Source organism: Aquarana catesbeiana, linkage group LG04, assembly GCF_042186555.1.
Source record: "Aquarana catesbeiana isolate 2022-GZ linkage group LG04, ASM4218655v1, whole genome shotgun sequence".
Taxonomy (NCBI): domain Eukaryota; kingdom Metazoa; phylum Chordata; class Amphibia; order Anura; family Ranidae; genus Aquarana; species Aquarana catesbeiana.
This window is the reverse complement of record NC_133327.1, coordinates 128,745,569-128,764,145: the sequence shown is the minus strand read 5'-3', so window position 1 is coordinate 128,764,145 and position 18,577 is coordinate 128,745,569. Positions and strand designations below refer to the sequence as shown.

The 18,577-nt window shown below is 44.3% G+C and overlaps 1 protein-coding gene across 3 annotated transcripts in view; it reads right to left on the bottom strand.

The window, feature by feature from the left end:
* Positions 1–18,577, bottom strand: part of LOC141139457 (apolipoprotein L3-like) — a 51,403-nt gene that overhangs the window by 13,323 nt on the left and 19,503 nt on the right. The window contains exons 1-2 of one of the 3 annotated variants that reach the window (XM_073625554.1): positions 18,076–18,141; positions 16,137–16,323 (exon numbers count right to left, since the gene is read on the bottom strand). The exons of 1 other annotated variant lie outside the window; for it this stretch is intronic. The gene's annotated coding sequence lies outside the window, so the exon portion shown is untranslated. Of the gene's footprint in view, positions 1–16,136; positions 16,324–18,075; positions 18,190–18,577 lie in introns of those variants that run through there. One more of the 3 variants, XM_073625553.1, reaches the window with a different exon arrangement.

The window sequence follows — 18,577 nt, the reverse complement described above, 5'->3', positions numbered from 1 at the left end:
AATATTGTAATCATGGATAATACACAATATGTGGAGATGTGCATGAAAATTCTTGAAAACAAAAAATGGTATTGTAAGATCGCAGCCAATAAGATTACCAAGTTCAAACAGGAATTTTATTCCCTAGTAGATCTAGCCTTTGAACAACAGGTGATTAGCAAATCAGAATGGGAATTTATTAGAACTAAACAACCCAAGATCCCTACCTTTTATGCCCTACCGAAACTGCATAAATGTGTTAAAAGACCTACAGGAAGACCCATAGTGTCGGGGAATGGCTCAATAACAGAGAACCTCAGTTCCTTCATCGATGGGCATCTCCGCCCTTTTGTGACCAACCTTCCCAGCTATCTTCGTGATACCCCCCACTTACTCCAGATCTTGGACGGAATGGCCATCCCCCCCACGTCGACCTTGGTGGCAATCGACGTGGAGGCCTTATACAGCTCAATTCCCCATACTAAGGGTCTAAGCTGTATCAGACAGGCTATCTTACAAGACAATAGATTCAATCCTAAAATGGGCGATTTTTTGTTGGACTCATTGGATTATATCCTACGGCACAATCACTTCACTTTCAATGGCTCCCACTTCCTCCAGGTGCAGGGGGTAGCGATGGGGACTTCCTGTGCCCCATCGTATGCCAACCTGTACCTGGGGGAGTGGGAGCGCATGATCAACCAATCCGATGATATGGCCCCCTTCATGAAGAATGTGAGCCTATGGCTCAGATTCATCGATGATGTCCTTCTTGTCTGGGATGGCCCACAGGATCTACTCAAACCTTTCCTAGAATGCCTAAACAAAAACAATTTTAACTTGAGCTTTACAATGACTTTTGACAACTCTTCCATAACCTTCTTAGATGTAATTATCTACAAAGACGACAGGGGGCGTATTAGCAGCAGTTTATATAGGAAGCCAACAGCGGGCAATACTATATTACATGCCAGCAGCTTTCATCCATCACCCTTAATCGCATCCATCCCTTTCAGTCAGTATTTGAGGACACGGAGAAATTGCACAGACGACACAATTTTCAAAAGAGAGGCAGATCTCCTGAGAGAGAGACTATTACTTCGGGGCTATTCCAAATCTTGCCTTAAAAAGGCCTACAATCGGGCAATTCTGAGACCTAGGAAAGAACTGCTTTACAACCCATCCTCTAAAAACACCAATAAAAAAAATCCAATCTCGATTATAACAAAATATTGTAACCAACATGAAATTTTTAAAAAAATTGCCAACAAATATTGGCATCTTCTCTCAATGGACCCCACTGTAGGCCCCTATGTGAGTAAACACCCTGTTTTCACATTCAAAAGAGCGAGATCTCTCAAGGATTACCTGGTGTCCAGTGAATATCATGATTCCGGACACCAGGATCCATGCAAATATCCTGGTACATTCACCTGTGGTGGGTGTAACTACTGCCGGTTTATGAACACCACGCGCAACATAACACTCCCAAATGGCGAACGCTACCGCCCTAAACACTATGCGAATTGCCAAACAGCTAATGTAGTGTACCTACTTCTATGTAACTGCTTCTGTTTTTACGTGGGCAAAACTATTCAGCCCTTCTGGCAACGTGCCTATCGACATATCTTATCCATGCAGGCTTGTAACCCAAGCCTCCCTTTGGGTAGACATGCGAGAGATCTACATGAAGGAATCACTCCAAAGATTTCCTTCCTGATCCTAGACAGAATACATCCTGGCATAAGAGGGGGTGACACTAATAAAACATTAATGCAGGCCGAACAAAGGTGGATTTTTCGCTTAAATGCGACCATGCCACCTGGCCTTAATGCTACTACTTCCTTCAGACCCTTCCTGGAGGGATTCTCCTCAGGAGGATCCGAATGGGAGTCCTTATAATAAAATCACCCCCTCAATCAAACTGATGCAGCCCTCTGTCCCACTTGGACCTTTGGTACCCCTCATTCAGAATATAGCAATCGGGTATCTATACGGGACTATCAATATACCCCAGGTTCTTGGGGATAGTCCTTAAAACCAACAGGACACATGAACCACTAGGACTGTATCTTTAATTTGAATATGCTTGTTCCTGTCTGGCCCTTGATGTAACATATTGTTCAATGTATGACACAATAACCTTGTTTTATGATTTTAGGACCTTTTTCCAATTCAGTGGGACTGCCCCTCTCGACTACACAGATAAACTCACCAAGTGTTGGTAATCCTCACAGCATGCACTCTCATTCTTTTCTCTCCTTTCCCCTCCCTCTTCGGTTCTTTTCTTCCTCTTTTTTCTTTTCCTCCTCTGCACACACCCTCCCTTTTCCCTTTTCTTTTCTCCTGCACTTACACCAGCTTTTCTCCCTTCTTTTCCTCTGAGTCCCAACTTGTTTCCTTCCTTTTTTTCCCCTTTTCCTTTCCTTTGTTCTTTTCACTTACTGTCATCTCCATCTCTCCCTTCATTCCTTCCTTCATGCCTGCACTCTCTAACTGTCGGTCGTTTGCTCCTCCCCCTTCCTACTTTACAATCCATCACCCTCACTCTCCCCTTCAATTCTCCCAGGCTTGGGCTGTGTGTCAGCTCACTCAGCGCACCCGGGGGAGACTGAGATGCGCTCTCTTCTGAGCGCACCCGGCCTCCCCTCTCTCTGGCAGTCTGTGGCATGGGTTTCCATGGCAGCGGGCACGCCAGCTTTGCGCTGCGGGACCTTTAGACGTATGGGGGATCTCTCCACGTCGCGCTGGCTCCGCCCCCCGCCGAGCGCTGCGCCTCGGCATTGGTCCATCTCCGCCCTGTTGTGGATGGTTCCACTCCAGGGAGTGCATCGTGGAGATGACGCTGTACGTCGCTCCGCCCGGGGGATGTCCTTTACAGACACGTCCTGGCCTCCCTTCTCTAGACCGCCCCCCACCCCTGGCTCAGCCAATCAGGCTACTGATTGGGCACCAACTCCCACTCCAGCACACACAGATTTAAACCTTGCTGACGCTGCACTCATCAGCTGTTTCCTATACCACACAGACGTGCCTGGAGGAAGCTAAGACAAGCAGGTAAACCTGAGGACTATTTTTGACTGGGATTCTTGCTAACCATGCAGAGGTCTGATTATTGATTTACTTACAACATTTCCCTGTTGTGCCTTTCAATCTGCAGACTTATGCGGGCCTATACCTAACCAGGGAACCTGCAGACCCCTCTGGACCTCGGCCCACTTTAATTTGAGGTTTATCAAAATATCTCCTTTTGGCTCAATACTGGAATCCGCGACCTGATTCCACTCACCTTTATATCGTTTTAGGTATGTGTCTGATATGTACAATTCTGGGTGGTCTGTATCTGCTTACCCCAATATTACCTCTACTTTGGAGATGAATATTGTACTTATACTAGTTTCTTCTCTGAGATCCTCATTGAAGTATTTTTATTACAGCGGGCTATTACCCCCCACCTTCCATACTCCATCAAGCAGGCTGTTTTTCCAGCCCTCATAGGGGAAAAGGGGAGGACTGTGTCTGTTCCGCCTTTTGGGGGACATCCTTTGTGAAGCAACCTCAGCCCACCCTGGCTTTCACTCCTGCGGTTTACTTGGTCTTTTCTCTATCTGCTTCAACCTTGGTCTTGCGATTCCTGTGTGGCCGTGACGGACGGCAATTTGTTTAAGTCGCACTGGATGCTGGAAATGTCCTTAGGAAGTTTTACATAATTTTCAAGGGGTCAGTATGAATTTCTTGCTTATAGATGCCTAGAATTTACCAATGATGTTAACAACTGTTGAAATGTGAACTGAACCTTGTAATGCAAATCAAAATGCTTTCTACTGCCTCCTGTTATGAATATCTGAGAATTTCTTTCACTTATTTCTGTTCTGCTTTTTTGTTAACTTTTTAGATGAAACACCCACTCTGACCAATTATCGTTACCCCTGAAGAAGAGGTCAACTTTTTTACATACCTCGAAACGTTGGGTTTCTATGATTATTGGTTATTTACCTGTATCATTGCAATTGGTCAATTTTCCTTTACAATTGTATCTTCCCATTATACGCATCCATTTTTACTGTATATACGGTTAGGTCATGGTAATGTTTTTTAAGAAATGTTTAATGAATAAACTTTAATACTTTTATACAAAATTTAAAAATTTCCTACTATTTTCTACTTTACCAGAGGTGACCCCGCCATAAAGTCCCGTTAGAGGTATTGCACTCCGATAGGGGGTGCTTGTGTTTGGCTAGAAATTGGGATGGGGGCCCACCTTTAGAAACTTACAGTGCCTACTGGGATGACACCTCCCTTTCTTACGTGTGGGTTTAGTCCTGCCTTTACTATTACCTTATAGGACTCCACTCCCATAAATCTTTGCCGAAGTTATGGCTACCAAAAAGGCAGTTTTGAGGGCAAGCTCTCTGATCAAAAGTGGTTTGTTGAGTTGTGAGAAAAACTCAAGGACTAGTGAGAGATCCCATTTGGGGAACCTGGGCTTCCTTCGAGGCCTGAGCCTAACTGCTCCTTTGAAAAATTGCTGAATAAGGGTGTGTCTGGCCCACAACGCACCAGTGAAGGCTGAGATCGCTGATACCTGTACACAGAGAGAACTGACAGATAAGGCCACATCAAGGCCCAACTGTAGGAAGCTTAAGATGTCTTGAACTGCCAGTGCACTACATGAATTGGCTCTAGAAGACATCTGGATTGTGAATTTAGCCCATATTCGTTCATGCACCCGATTGGTGCTTCTTCTTCTTCTTGCAATCAGGAGAGTGGAAAGGACCTCTTTGGGGCACCCTAGTGCCTCCAGCCTTCCCCTCCCAAGAACCAGGCCTTTAATTGCAGGTGAGCTGGGCACGGGTGAAGTATCATGCCCTGAGACAGCAGATCTGCTCTGAGTGGAAGAGGAACTGGTTCCTGAAAACTGAGAAGCATTAGGAGGGGAAACCAAGGCCTGTTGGGCCAGTAAGGAATTATGGCTATTACCTCTGCTTTTTTCATCCTGAGTCTCTGCAGGAACCGAAAGATAATGGGTTCGGAGGGAAGGCATGGGCTCTGGGGAACCACCATCGCTCCGTCAGTGCGCCTATCCCGTAGGCCTGAGGGTCCCGGAACCTTGAATAGTACCTCGCCAGCTTTCTGTTGCACGGGGAGGCAAAGAGATCAACTTCTGGGGAGATCCCCAAATTTAGGATCCGATCCTGAACACTTGCTCGTGGAGAGACCACTTGCTGTTGTCTAAGCGGACTTGAGAGAGGAAGTCTGCCTGGACATTCTGGATCCCAGGTACATATGTTGCCGTTATGTTGACCAGGTTCTTCTGTGCCCAGGTCATAATTGGTTCCACTTCTTGTAGCAGGGACAGGCTTCGGGTACCCCTTTGTTTCTTTATGTAGGCCACTGCCGTTATGTTGTCTAATCTGAGTAATACAGATGCCCCTGTTGTCAGATGGCAAAATGCCAGCAGAGCCTGGAACGCTGCCCGTAGCTCTAGGATGTTCGACACTGTTCTTTGAGAAGGAAAATCCCAGGAGCCCTGAGCCACCTCCACTAGACAATGAGCACCCCAACCTCTGTTGCTTGCATCTGTTGTTATTGTGACCCACGTGATGGGAAGGATGGAGTGACAGTTGCATAGGTTTTCCCCCTGAAGTTACCAGTGGAGGGAACCCCTCATGGCCGGAGTAATATGAATACGTTGGACTTTGTTGCCCAACCACTGATGAAGAAAACCCTTCTGGAAGGGCCGCATCCTCCACTGTGCCCACTTCACCTTGGAATGGGAAAGACAGGAACTCAGCGGGCGGAGTCAGCGGCGGAGTCAGCGGGCGGAGCAGAGAGCTGGTCGGAGAGCGAGTCCTCAAGCAGGTAGTGGTAGTGCAGAGTGCAGGGCTCGGCGACCGGAGCCGTCACATTCGGTAATGGAAGTGACGCTCCGTGTTGCCGTTACACCGTCGTCAGTCAGTGCTTAAAAATCCCAATGCTCATCTTGGTACACCCTGTCAGCAGCAGACATCCTGTTATACCCAGCCAATATAGTTCAGGCTGGGTGTAAGAAGATGTCCGCTGCTGCTTTATTGAGGCCGAGTGCAAGGTGTACCAAGATGGGCGTCGCAGAGGCAGCATAGAAAAGTAAATGCTCTCATGCCCATAGGTGCCAGCCATCAATCAGTGCTCATCAGTGCCCATCCAGCCAGTGCCACTGCCAGCCATCAGTCAGTACCAGCCATCAGTGTGTGCCACCTATCAGTGCCTGCCACATATCAGTGCCCATCAGTGCGTGTCACCTATCAGTGCTCATCAGTGCCACCTATTAGTGCTCATCAGTCAGCGCCATCTATCAGTGCCAGCCATCAGTGCGTGCCACCTATCAGTGCCCATTAGTGTGTGCCACATATTAGTGCCCATTAGTGCATGCCACCTATCAGTGCCCATTAGTGCATGCCACTTTTCAGTGCGTACCACCTATCAGTGCATGCCACCCATTAGTGTGTGCCACATATCAGTGCCCATCAGTCAGTGCCACCTTTCAGTGCCACTGCCCAGCCAACAGTGTGTGCCACCTATTAGTGCTCATCGGTGCTGCATAATCAGTGCCACCTATCAGTGCACTGCTCATCAGTGCCATCTATCAGTGCACCTCAGTCAGTGCCAGCCATCAGTGCATGCCACATATCAGTGACCATTAGTGCATGCCATCTATCAGCAGTGCCACCTATCAGTGCCCAGCCATCAGTGTGTGCCACCTATCAGTGCTGCATAATCAGTGCCACCTATTAGTGCTCATCACTCAGTGGTATCTATCAGTGCCAGACAGTCAGTGCCATCCATCAGTGCATGCCACCTATCAGTGCCCAGCCATCAGTGTGTGCCACCTATCAGTGCACTGCTCATCAGTGCTGTATAATCAGTGCCACCTATCAGTACTCACGGCTCATCACTCAGTGCCATCTATCAGTGCCACCCAGTTAGTGCCACCCATCAGTGCCTATTCATCAGTGCGTGCTACCTATCAGTGCCCATAAGTAAGTGCCACCTATTAGTGCTGCTTAATCAGTGCCAGCTATCAGTGCTCGTCAGTGCTGCATATCAGTGCCACCTAATCCTATCAGTGCCCAACAGTGCTGCATATTAGGGCCTCCTCATCAGTGCTGCCTCATCAGTGCCACCCAATCCTATCAGTGCTGCATATTAGTGCCTCTTCATCAGTGCAGCCTATCAGTGCCACCTCAGTGCCCCATCAGTGCAGCCTCATTAACAGTAGCACACATCAGTGAAGGAGAAAAAGTACTTATTTACAAAATTTTGTGACGGAAACTAAGAAAGGCTTCTTTTTTTTTTAAACAAAAAATAAAACCCAGCAGTGATTAACCACTTGACCACTGGGCACTTAAACCCCCTTAATAACCAGACCAATTTTCAGCTTTTGGTGCTCTCACATTTTGAATGACAATTACTCAGTCATGCAACACTGTATCTATATGAAATTTTTGTCCTTTTTTTTCACACAAATAGAGCTTTTTGGTGGTATTTAATCACCGCTGGGTTCTTTATTTTTTGCGCTATAAAAGAAAAAAGACTGAAAAATCTGTAAAAAAATGCATTTTTCTTCATTTCTGTTATAAAATTTTGCAAATTAGTAATTTTTCTTCATATATTTTGGCCAAAATTTATACTGCTACATATCTTTGGTAAAAACCCAAATTGGTGGATATTATTTGGTCTTTGTGAAAGTTATAGAGTCCAAAAGCTATGGTGCGAATATCTGAAAATTGATCACACCTGAAGTACTAACGGCCTATCTAATTTCTTGAGACCCTAACATGCCAGAAAATTACAAATACCCCCCAAATGACCCCTTTTTGGAAAGAATACATTCCAAGGTATTTAGAAAGATGCATGGTGAGTTTTTTGAAGTTGTCATTTTTTCCCCACAATTCTTTGCAAAATCAAGTTTTTTTTTTACTTTTTTTTTTTATTCACAAAATTGTCATATTAGCAGGTTATTTCTCACACACCGCATATGCATACCACAAATTACACCCCAAAACACATTCTGCTATTACTCCCGAGAATGGCGATACCACATTTGTGAGACTTTTACACAGCGTGGCCACATACAGAGGCCCAACATGCGCAGAGCACCTTCAGGCGTTCTGGAGTGCCCAGGCCAATTCTGACATTTCTCTCCTACATGTAAAAATTATCATTTATTATCTAGAAAATTACATAGAACCCCAAAACATTATATATGTTTTTTTAGCAAAGACCCTAGAGAATACAATGGTGGTCATTGCAACTTTTTATCTCGTACTGTATTTGCGCAGCAATTTTTTTAACGCGTTTTTAAAAAAAAACAAAACAGTTTTGTGCTTAAAAAAAAAACAGAACAGTTGAGTTAGCCCAATGTTTTTGCATAATGTGAAAGATGAAGTTACGCCGAGTAAATAGATACCCAACATGTCACCTTTCAAAATTGCACTCACTTGTGGAATGGCGCCAAACTTTGCTACTCAAAAATCCCCATAGGCGACGCTTTAAAATTTTTTACTAGTAACATGTTTTGAGTTACAGAGGAGGTCTAGGGCCAAAATTATTGCTCTTGCTCTACCGATCACAGCGATACCTCACATGTGTGGTTTGAACACCGTTTTCATATGTGGACGGGACTTACGTATGCGTTCGCTTCTGCATGCGAGCACACAGGGACAGGGGTGCTTTAAATTTTTTTTTTTTTATTTTTATTGTTCATTTTACTTTATTTATTTTAGTTTGATGCTTTTTTCCAAAAAAAAAAATTTTTGACCACTTTTATTCCTATTAATTCCTTGTAATAGGAATATGACATGACAGGTCCTCTTTACAGTGAGATATGGGGTCAGTAAGACCCCACATCTCACCTCTAGGCTGGGAAGCCTGAAATAAAAAGTTGGTAGAAGCACCAGAGGGCGGTGGGAGGGGGGGACATCCCCTCTCGCCTCCCGTAAGAATGATCAAGCAGTGGAACAGCCGCTATGATCATGCTTATGGTGTAGGGAATCACTGGCTGAAAAAGCTGATATCTGAATGATGCCTGTAGCTGCAGGCATCATTCAGATATCCCCGCACAAAGTCAAGGACGTCGTATGACGGCCAGCGTGCGGGAAGTGGTTAAAACGCATTTTTTTTTTAACACAAAGTTGTCCATTTATACAATATTTCTAACACATAGCATGTACATACCAAAAATGACACCCCAAAATAGATTCTCCTACTCCTCCTGAGTACGGCGATACCATATGTGTGAGACTTCCACAGCCTGGCCACCTACAGAGGCCGAGTACAGCCAAGTCTGGCTGAGCATGGCTGGGTATGGCTGAGTATGGCTCAGCATGGCAGGGTATGGCTGGGTATGGCTGGGTATTGCAGAGTATGGCGGGGTATTGCAGAGTATGGGGAGTATTGCAGAGTATGGCAGGGTATTGCAGGGTATCGCCGAGTATGATTGGGTATGGCTGGGTATCACCGAGTATTGCAGAGTATGGCTGGGTATGGCAGAGTATTGCAGAGTACTGCGGGGTATTGCAGAGTACTGCGGGGTATTGCAGGGTCCTGCGGGGTATTGCAGGGTATTGCGGGGTATTGCAGGGTATTGCGGGGTATTGCAGAGTATTGTGGGGTATTGCAGAGTACTGCGGGGTATTGCAGAGTACTGCAGGGTATTGCAGAGTATTGCGGGGTATTGCAGAGTATTGCAGGGTATTGCAGAGTACTGCAGGGTATTGCGGAGTATTGTGGGGTATTGCAGAGTATTGTGGGGTATTGCAGAGTATTGCGGGGTATTGCAGTGTACTGTGGGGGTATTGCAGAGTATTGTGGGGGTATTGCAGAGTATTGCAGGGCATTGCAGAGTAGTGCAGGGCATTGCAGAGCATTAGGGATGGCTGAGCATGGATGGATGGATGGCCGGATGTCACTGTGCAGCGCTGTGGGCACAACACATCCAGCCCACAGCGCTGCAGCAATCCATCCATCCCGATCTCCACTCACAGTGTACCGATCGGTACACAGGAGGGGAGGAGAGGAACCGACGCCGGTTTGTTTACATGTGATCGCTCCGTCATTTGACGGAGCGATGGTAAACGGCCGCGATCAGCACATATTTGAGTACAAATAACAAGTAGCATAACTGCGCATTGCGCAATTGTCATTTAAAGTGTGACAACGCTGATAGCTGAAAATTGGCCTGGGCAGGAAGGAGGTGAGAGTGCCTGATATAGAAGTAGTTAAACAATAGACACTTTGCGCTTAATTGTTTATTTCATTTTTTTTCACCCAGGGTCGAGCAAATTATCAGAGCCGTTTGATGCACACTGCACAGAGACACCAGCAGAATGTCAGCTGTGTGGAAGTATTTTAAAATTAACGAGGACAACCCACGGATTGCAGACTGCAAACTTTGTTCTGCAAAATTATCTAGAGGTGGTAGAAAATCAGTTCTTACAATACCAGTAATCTGATCTGAAAAGCATTTTAAATGAAAACATAAAAGTGAGCATGGAGAATTTACCGCTATCGCTAGCAGCAGTGGCACTCAGCAGCCAACTCTGCAGCAAACTTTTTTCAGAAGAGAAAAGCTGTCAAGAGACAACCCCAAAGCTGTAAAAATAACAGAGGCGCTCATCCAATTTATTATTCTGGATGATCAACCTCTTTCAATTGTTGAGAACATGGGTTTTCATCGATTTCTTAATGTGTTGGAGCTGAAGTATGACATTCCCAGTCGCCATTACATAACAGACATCATCTTACCAAAGATCCACGGCACGGTTAAAAAGCACATTACCATCATGTTGCAGAAGGACATAAAGGCAATTAGCTTCACCACTGACATCTGGAGCAGTAGTGTGAGTCCACTGTCTCTCATCAGCTTAACGGCGCAGTGGATAGATGGCGAATTCTCTTTGCATCAGGCCATGCTCCACTCTACGAAAATTGAAGGCTCCCACACCGGTCAAACAATAGCAAACATACTTGAGGAAATGCTTCAGACTTGGGCGATTCCCAAAAGTTCTGTTTATGTTGTGGTCCGGGACAATGCCAAAAACATGATAAAAGGTATGGAAGATGCTGGACTTCCCAGTATTTCATGTGTGGCACATACACTGCAGCTTGCTGTCTCAGAGGGACTGTTATCACAGCGCAGCATTGCAGATGCTGTGGGAGTTGGGCGCAGAATAATTGGCCACTTCAAACATTCTGACCCAGCATACTCTCGGCTGCAGGACATCCAGATACAGCTTGGTCAGCCAGTAAGAAGACTCCAGCAAGGAGACTCCAGCAAGACATGCAGACTCCTTTGAACAGCACATTTTACATGCTGAAGTCTCTGATTGAGCAGAAACGGGCCCTTGGAGTGTATGTGTCTGAATATGAGCTCTCTGCCACCAATACTGCAAACCAGTGGAATCTGATGGAGAAGATGGTCAATATCTTGGCTCCCTTTGAAGAGATGACTCGCCAAGTGAGTTGTTCAGATGCATTTGCCTCTGATGTAATTCCTGCAGTAACAGTGCTTTTTATCAAAAGTGGATGAGGACCAAGGTATCAAAACAATGAAGAGCACTTTGCTTGCTGCTTTGCAGAAGCGCTTCTCTGATACTGAGCGAAACCCACTTTACTGTATCGCAACTTTACTCGATCCAAGGTAATGTAAATTTTTCTGCTATTAAATGTAATTGTTTTCCTAATTCACAGAAAGAATATGCTGCATTCATTCATTGTTGTTTATTTTTTTCTTCTAGGTATAAAGATCGATTTTTCTGTAATTCAGACACTTCCAGGGAGGCAAAAGAAATGTTAATACTGGAACTGCAAAACATTTTTGAAGAGACAATTGTATCTGAGGTGCATGAAGAACAAGCTTCAAAAAGGCCTCACCGTGACCAGCCAGGTACCAGTCTGGACAGTGTATTGGTAGAAATTGCTGGTGAAGGTTCACCTACGTCTGAGAGCAGTGCTCCAAAAGCTGCTACTATACAGCTGGAAGCTTACCTGGGAGAGATCACTGTACCTCGTTCAGAGAAACCCCTAAAGTACTGGGCAGTTCATAAAGTGAGATTTCCAACTCTGGCTAAAATGGCCCAAAAATATCTTTCTGCTCCATGCAGTAGTGTGGAAAGTGAAAGACTGTTCAGCTTAGCGTCTAATGTCCTTACTGATAGCAGAAACAGGCTTATGGCTGAACATGAGATGCTTTTATTCCTTAAAAAGAATTTGCCACTAACATTTGAGAAATAATAATTCTATTAGCTATATTGCCTGTAACCTTTGGTTGGTTGTGTGATTTTTTTACATTTGTTATTGTTATTAATATATTTTGATGTTGTAAAATATATTTTTTGTATTTATCAACATGTTCTTTGATAATTCTTTGAGTTTACTGTGTGACACAAGCAAATAAAACAGTTTTATTCTTCTGTGTCTTGAGTTATAGTTCTTCATAATTCTAAAGAAGATATATCATTAGTCTCTATTGTGGTTTGAAAACTGTCACGTGACATTAAAAAAAAGTATCAGTAATCGGTATCAGCGAGTACTCGAAAAAAAGTATCGGTACTTGTACTCGGTCTTAAAAAAGTGGTATCGAGACAACCCTAGTGCCGATGATCCTCAGACATTGGAGGGCATGAAGATGAGAAGAGGAGAGAGCCAGACGAATCCTATCTCGAACTATTGTAATCTTCTCCTCGGGTAGGGAGATGGTGCCTCTCACCGCATCGAAGTGAGCTCGGAGGAACACAAGAGACTGCAAAGGTTCCAACTAACTCTTCTCTAGGTTCAGGAGCCACCTGAATTCCCAGAGAGTGGAGATGACTTGACCTCTGTGTTCTAGGAGACGATCTCTGTCTTAAACCAGCAGGAGGAGATCATCTAAGTAATGATGGACGGTTATTAAGGGTTTACCGTGTATCCTCACAGGGTGATGCTGTGGATACACCAGTAAAAATGCGCCAACGTCCCAATAGTATTGGAAAGAGATTTGGATTTTTACAAAAATGGACTTTGTAGGCACATAGGTTTGATATAAAAATACAAAAGTTTTTTATTTTAATCGAAAAAAAATAAAAACAGATTGTGTAACACATAAAAGGAAAACCCCTCATGACAATGACATAAAATAGTCTGACCCTAGGGACTCAAATACCGCTACAGTTATAGTTGTAAGAAAAGCAAATAATAGTTATAATAAATAACCAGTAGCACTGATCAAGGTAGGTGGAGTGCGTAGAGTGGTTGAGTCCAAATAGTGTCGCTTGACTAATCGCTCGACATGTTGCGCGCCTGGCAGCGCTTCTTCATGAGCTAAGAATCTAACAGATACATAAAAAACATACAATAAAGATACTGATAGATACATGTAGATTATGTGATTCAACATAAAAAACAAAAGTATATAATTGAAAAAACACGATTATACAAAGTGGTATCCATCTGGAGGAGTGAAGAACTGTGATCGGTGACCACCGGGGGCAGAGAGGCAAAAACCAATCAAGGGGGGCACAGCAATACACAGCAGTAGATAGAAATAAAATAAAAAGGAAAGTAAATATGAAAAATAAAATGGAAAATAATAATGAGTACTCACATAATATAAAGGTCTGTATCATATAATGGGCAGGCAAAGTATAGAATACTTCAAGAGAGTAATCCTTGCTGATAAGCTATTAGTGCAGATCTACAAGAAAATATGCAAGCGGTGGTAGTAAACCTCTGCACATTTGCAAAATATATATATATAGTCTTTATCTAATGGATATGGAAAAGTAACTATATATAGATAAAATTTTTGGGAATTTATTATGGGAGTGCTAAATTAATAGGCAAAAATGTACACTACATTAACATAATATATTGAAAGGCTTACCGGCAATACAGAGAAGCCTACATAGAAAAATATAGTAATGATCGGTAGCAAGCAAAAGGGGTTGAAGCAGGGAGTGGTCTACCAGCACGATCGACAGTGAAGATTTAGGCTGCAGCATTGGCCAGTGAGGCTCACTATCCAGAGTTAGAGAGGACCTCAGAGTAGTTGCTATCTAGTAGGTAAAACGATAGAATGTAATAGGAACAGAGAACGAACATGTAAGAATACCAACATTCCAGAAATGGGATAGATGGTAATCGGCAGCAATAAATCTGGTTTTACCTTGTATTAGCAGCTATCAGCTGGTGAGCCATGCAAACCCCCCCACAACAAAGTGAACAGGCCTAAATGACTGAGCCGGCAGCAGCTGTATATAGCTGTGTCCCAACCGGACATCTCCAGGGCGGAAACGGCGTATCCGGCTTGCCCACAGGCTTCCGGGCATGCGCAACGGCCCACCGCTTGAAGCAGTGAGGGGTAGCCATGGCCGCGGGAGCAAAGGCGGGGTGAAGCGGGGAGGGCAGCGCACACTCATGGTGACGTGGGAGCCACGCCATCACTTTCGAGGATGACACGCCCCGCCCGATAAACATGCATCGAACTGACGCAGTGGGCAGGCGAGGGGCAGAACGTAAAGAGGCTGGTGCCAAACCCAGAAGCCCCGCCAATCACCACCCACCCGGTCAGAGAAGCAAACGGGTGGGCAGTGCTAGGCGGGCACAGTGAAGGAAGAATTCCCCAGTGTAACCCCGGGGTCACCAAAACAGGTCCAGCCAGATGGATAACACATAACAATCGACCAAATTGTACAACCAATATAGCTAAATTAGAGGTGTTATAGAAACCAACCATCTAAAGCTAAATAATTACAAACATAAAGTATGGTTGGTGATCCATAACCTTAAGTAGTCATAGAAGACTAGTTGTATTTAGACTAAACAGACACAAATACTATATCAATTGAAAGGGACATAAGGCATGGTTACAGGACTAGAAATTGAATGAAAAATACAATAATAGAATCCTAAGCACTAGGATGGTAAACAGAATACAGGAATATAATATAATATAAATACTCTTTGCAATATTATATTCTATTCCTGTATTCTATAAGACCATCCTAGGATTCTATTATTGTGTTTTATTGGATACCACTTTGTATAATCCTGTTTTTTCAATTCTATATTTTTATTTTTTATGTTGAATGACATAATCTACATGTATCTATCAGTATCTTTATTGTATGTGTTTTATGTATCTGTTAGATTCTTAGCTCCTGAAGAAGCGCTGCCAGGCGTGCAACAAGTCGAGCAATTAGTCAAGCGACCCTATTTGGACTCAACCACTCTACGCACTCCACCTACCTTGATTAGTGCTACCGGTTATTTATTATAACTATTATTTGCTTTTCCTACAACTATAACTGTAGCGATATTTGAGTCCCTACTGTCAGACTATTTTATGTCATTGTCATGACGTGTTTTCTTTTTATGTGTTACACAATCTGTTTTTAACTTTATTCGATTAAAATAAAAAACTTTCGTATTTTTATATCAAACCTATGTGCCTACAAAGTCCATTTTTGTAAAAATCCAATTCGCTTTCTAAGTAATGATGGAGACGGATCCCTCTGGTTCTTAATATAGCCACAACAGCCAACAAGACCTTTGAGAAGACATGTGGAGATGTCGACAGCCCAAAGGGAAGGCAGGTGAATTGTAACTGAAGTTGACCTATGGAAAACTGGAGAAACTGTTGAAAATCTGCTGCCACTGGAACATGGAAATAAGTGTCCTTGAGGTCTATAGAGACCAGCCAGTCTCCTGGTTGGACTGACTGCTGGATTGTGGACAGCATCTCCATTTTGAATCGTTCTTTCCTGATGGAACGGTTCAGATGGGTCAGATCTATGACAGGCCTCCTTGCACCGTTTTTTTTGCACCAAAAAGAGTGGAGAGTACATCCCCATGCCTCACTGGTTGTCTGGGACAGGAATAGCAGCACCTTGTTCCAATAAAGATTTTACGTAGGCTGATAGGATCTGCCTTTTTTGTTCTGAGGCCAGAAGAGACGTAGGAACACACCTGAGCCTGGGAGTGCTGTTGAAGGTCCAGGCATGACCTGAAGAGACCATTCTGATCGTCCAGAAATCTTGGATCGAGGCCGCCCAGACATGCTGAAAGCAGAGAAGGCGAGCCCCCACCTGGCCTGTCTGAGCGGGCCCAATCTCAAAAGGACTTGGTCGGTTTCCTCTCACCTGTCGAACCGCTCTTGCCGGTTTTCTTGAAAGACGACTGTCTTGCCTTCCAAGATCTGGAAAACTCACGGCCTGGCCTGTAACTACGTGCTTCCCTGGCACGCTCCTGGTTCTGTTTCCTTGGAAATTATCTTCTCTGGCCTAGCAAACACCGGTCCTGAGGCAGGAACTCTGACTTACACAAATACTATATCAATTGAAAGGGACATAAGGCATGGTTACAGGACTAGAAATTGAATGAAAAACACAATAATAGAATCCTAAGCACATCACCAGATAGACACAGATCAGTAGGGTGTGCGGATCATGCGATGCCACTGCCCACAGGTGTCGCCCCTCTTGATTGGCCCCTAGTGTTAACCCCTTCCCTCAGTGGTGTCACTAGGGTTGGTGTCACCCAGTGCAGAAAAAATTGGTGTCACCCCCCCTCCACCAACTATAGTCCCCTTTCAGTACACACCCCCCTCCCTCAGTACTGACCCCCCTCCACTAACTACAGACCCCCCCTCCAATAAGTACAGACCCCCCCACTAAGTACAGACCCCCCTCCCGCAGTACTACCCCCTTACTCAGTACAGACCCCCTTTCCTTAGTATAACCCCCTCATTAAGTACAGATCCCCTCCCGCAGAATAGACCCCTCACCCTCAGTACAGACCCCCTCCATCAGTATAAACCTCCCCCTCAGTACAGACCCCCCTCTTCCTCAGTATAGACACCCCCCTCAATCAGTATAGACCCCCCAGTGCAGACCCCCCTCCCTTAGCATATACACCCTCCTCCATCAGCATAGACACCCCTCAGTGCAGACCCCCCTCCATCAGCATAGACCCCCCCAGTGCAGACCCCCCTCCATCAGCATAGACCCTCCTCAGTGCAGACCCCACCTCCATCAGCATAGGCCCCCCTCAATGCAGACCCCCTCCATCAGCATAGGCCCCCTCAGTGCAGACCCCTCCTCCATCAGCATAGACCCCCCCTCAGTGCAGCCCCCCCTCCATTAGCATAGACCTCCTCAGTGCAGACCCCCTCCTCCATCAGCATAGACCCCCCTCCATCAGCATAGACCCTCCTCAGTGCAGACCACCCTCTCCACCTGTGCTAGAAGTCCCCCCCTCCCATCGTGCGATGCCGCTGACCCCCTGCCTCCCCCTAGCAACACCACTACCTTCCCTACCAGTGACATTTACACAGTAATAAGTGCATTTTTATAGCACTGTCGCTGTATAAATGTCAATGGCCCCAAAAATGTGTCAAAAGTGTCCGATCTGTCCGCCGCAATGTCGCAGTCCTGCTAAAAATCACAGATAGCCGCCATTACTAGTAAAAAGATAATAATAATAAAAATGCCATAAATCTTTTCCCTATTTTGTAGAAGCTATAACTTTTGTGCAAACCAATCAATAAGTGCTTATTGTGATTTTTTGTTACCGAAAATATGTAGAAGAATATATATTGGCCTAAACTGATGAAGAAATTAATTTTTTTACATTTTTTTTGGATATTTATTATAGCAAAAAGTATAAAATATTTTTTTTTTTCAAAATTGCTGCTTTTTTTTGTTTATAGCACAAAAAATAAAAATCGCAGAGGTGATCAAATATCACCAAAAGAAAGCTCTATTTACGTGAAAAAAACAACATCAATTTTGTTTGGGCACAATGTCGTACGACTTCGTAATTGTCAGTTAAAGCGATGTAGTGCTGTATCGCAAAAGATGGCCTAAGGGGGAAATCTCCTGGGGCTGAAGTGGTTAATGCACAAGGTTTGGAGTTTATAAGGGGTATTGTTTCAATTTCAAACTTTCTACATGTGCTCAATTCACAAAACCAACACATCAGGATAAAATTATCTCTTTTCAAAAGAATGACTTTTATTTTCAGCCATTGAGTTAATTGAGATTTAAAAAACTACAGTCAAATAGATAAAATAGAACTTACCTATCCTTGTGTTAAAGTTTTGCAAATTCAGCTAAACTCTGTAGTTTTACATGGATACTAATGCAGCTGTATTATTTTTAGGGACTCAACTTCAGGAAGGAAAAGGTGTTTCCCATTTTCACATATTTCCTCCCTGGCTGCAATGTCATGCATGTGAAAAACATAGCATAGATTTCGGCAACAAGCACTGTAGACCCAATCATCCAAACCAGATTGCACGATTGTGCTATTAACTGCAAGGATATGCATGTACAGCGCTGAATTTACTAGCAAGCGTGGTTAATTACAGAATGTAGATACCAACAGTGGAATGTAAACTGGCTAAGTGCCCTAATGTACATGCACACTTTTGTGGTCAAGGCAGTACACATAAATGATTTCATAAACTGGTGTCTTTAATCTAGTTTTGGTGGTAATAATGTTTTGCTCTAACAGTGCCCCCCTTTGAAATTTGCATGTATGTTTCATTGCTTAGCAAAGTTTAAATAATTTTTTGTCAGGT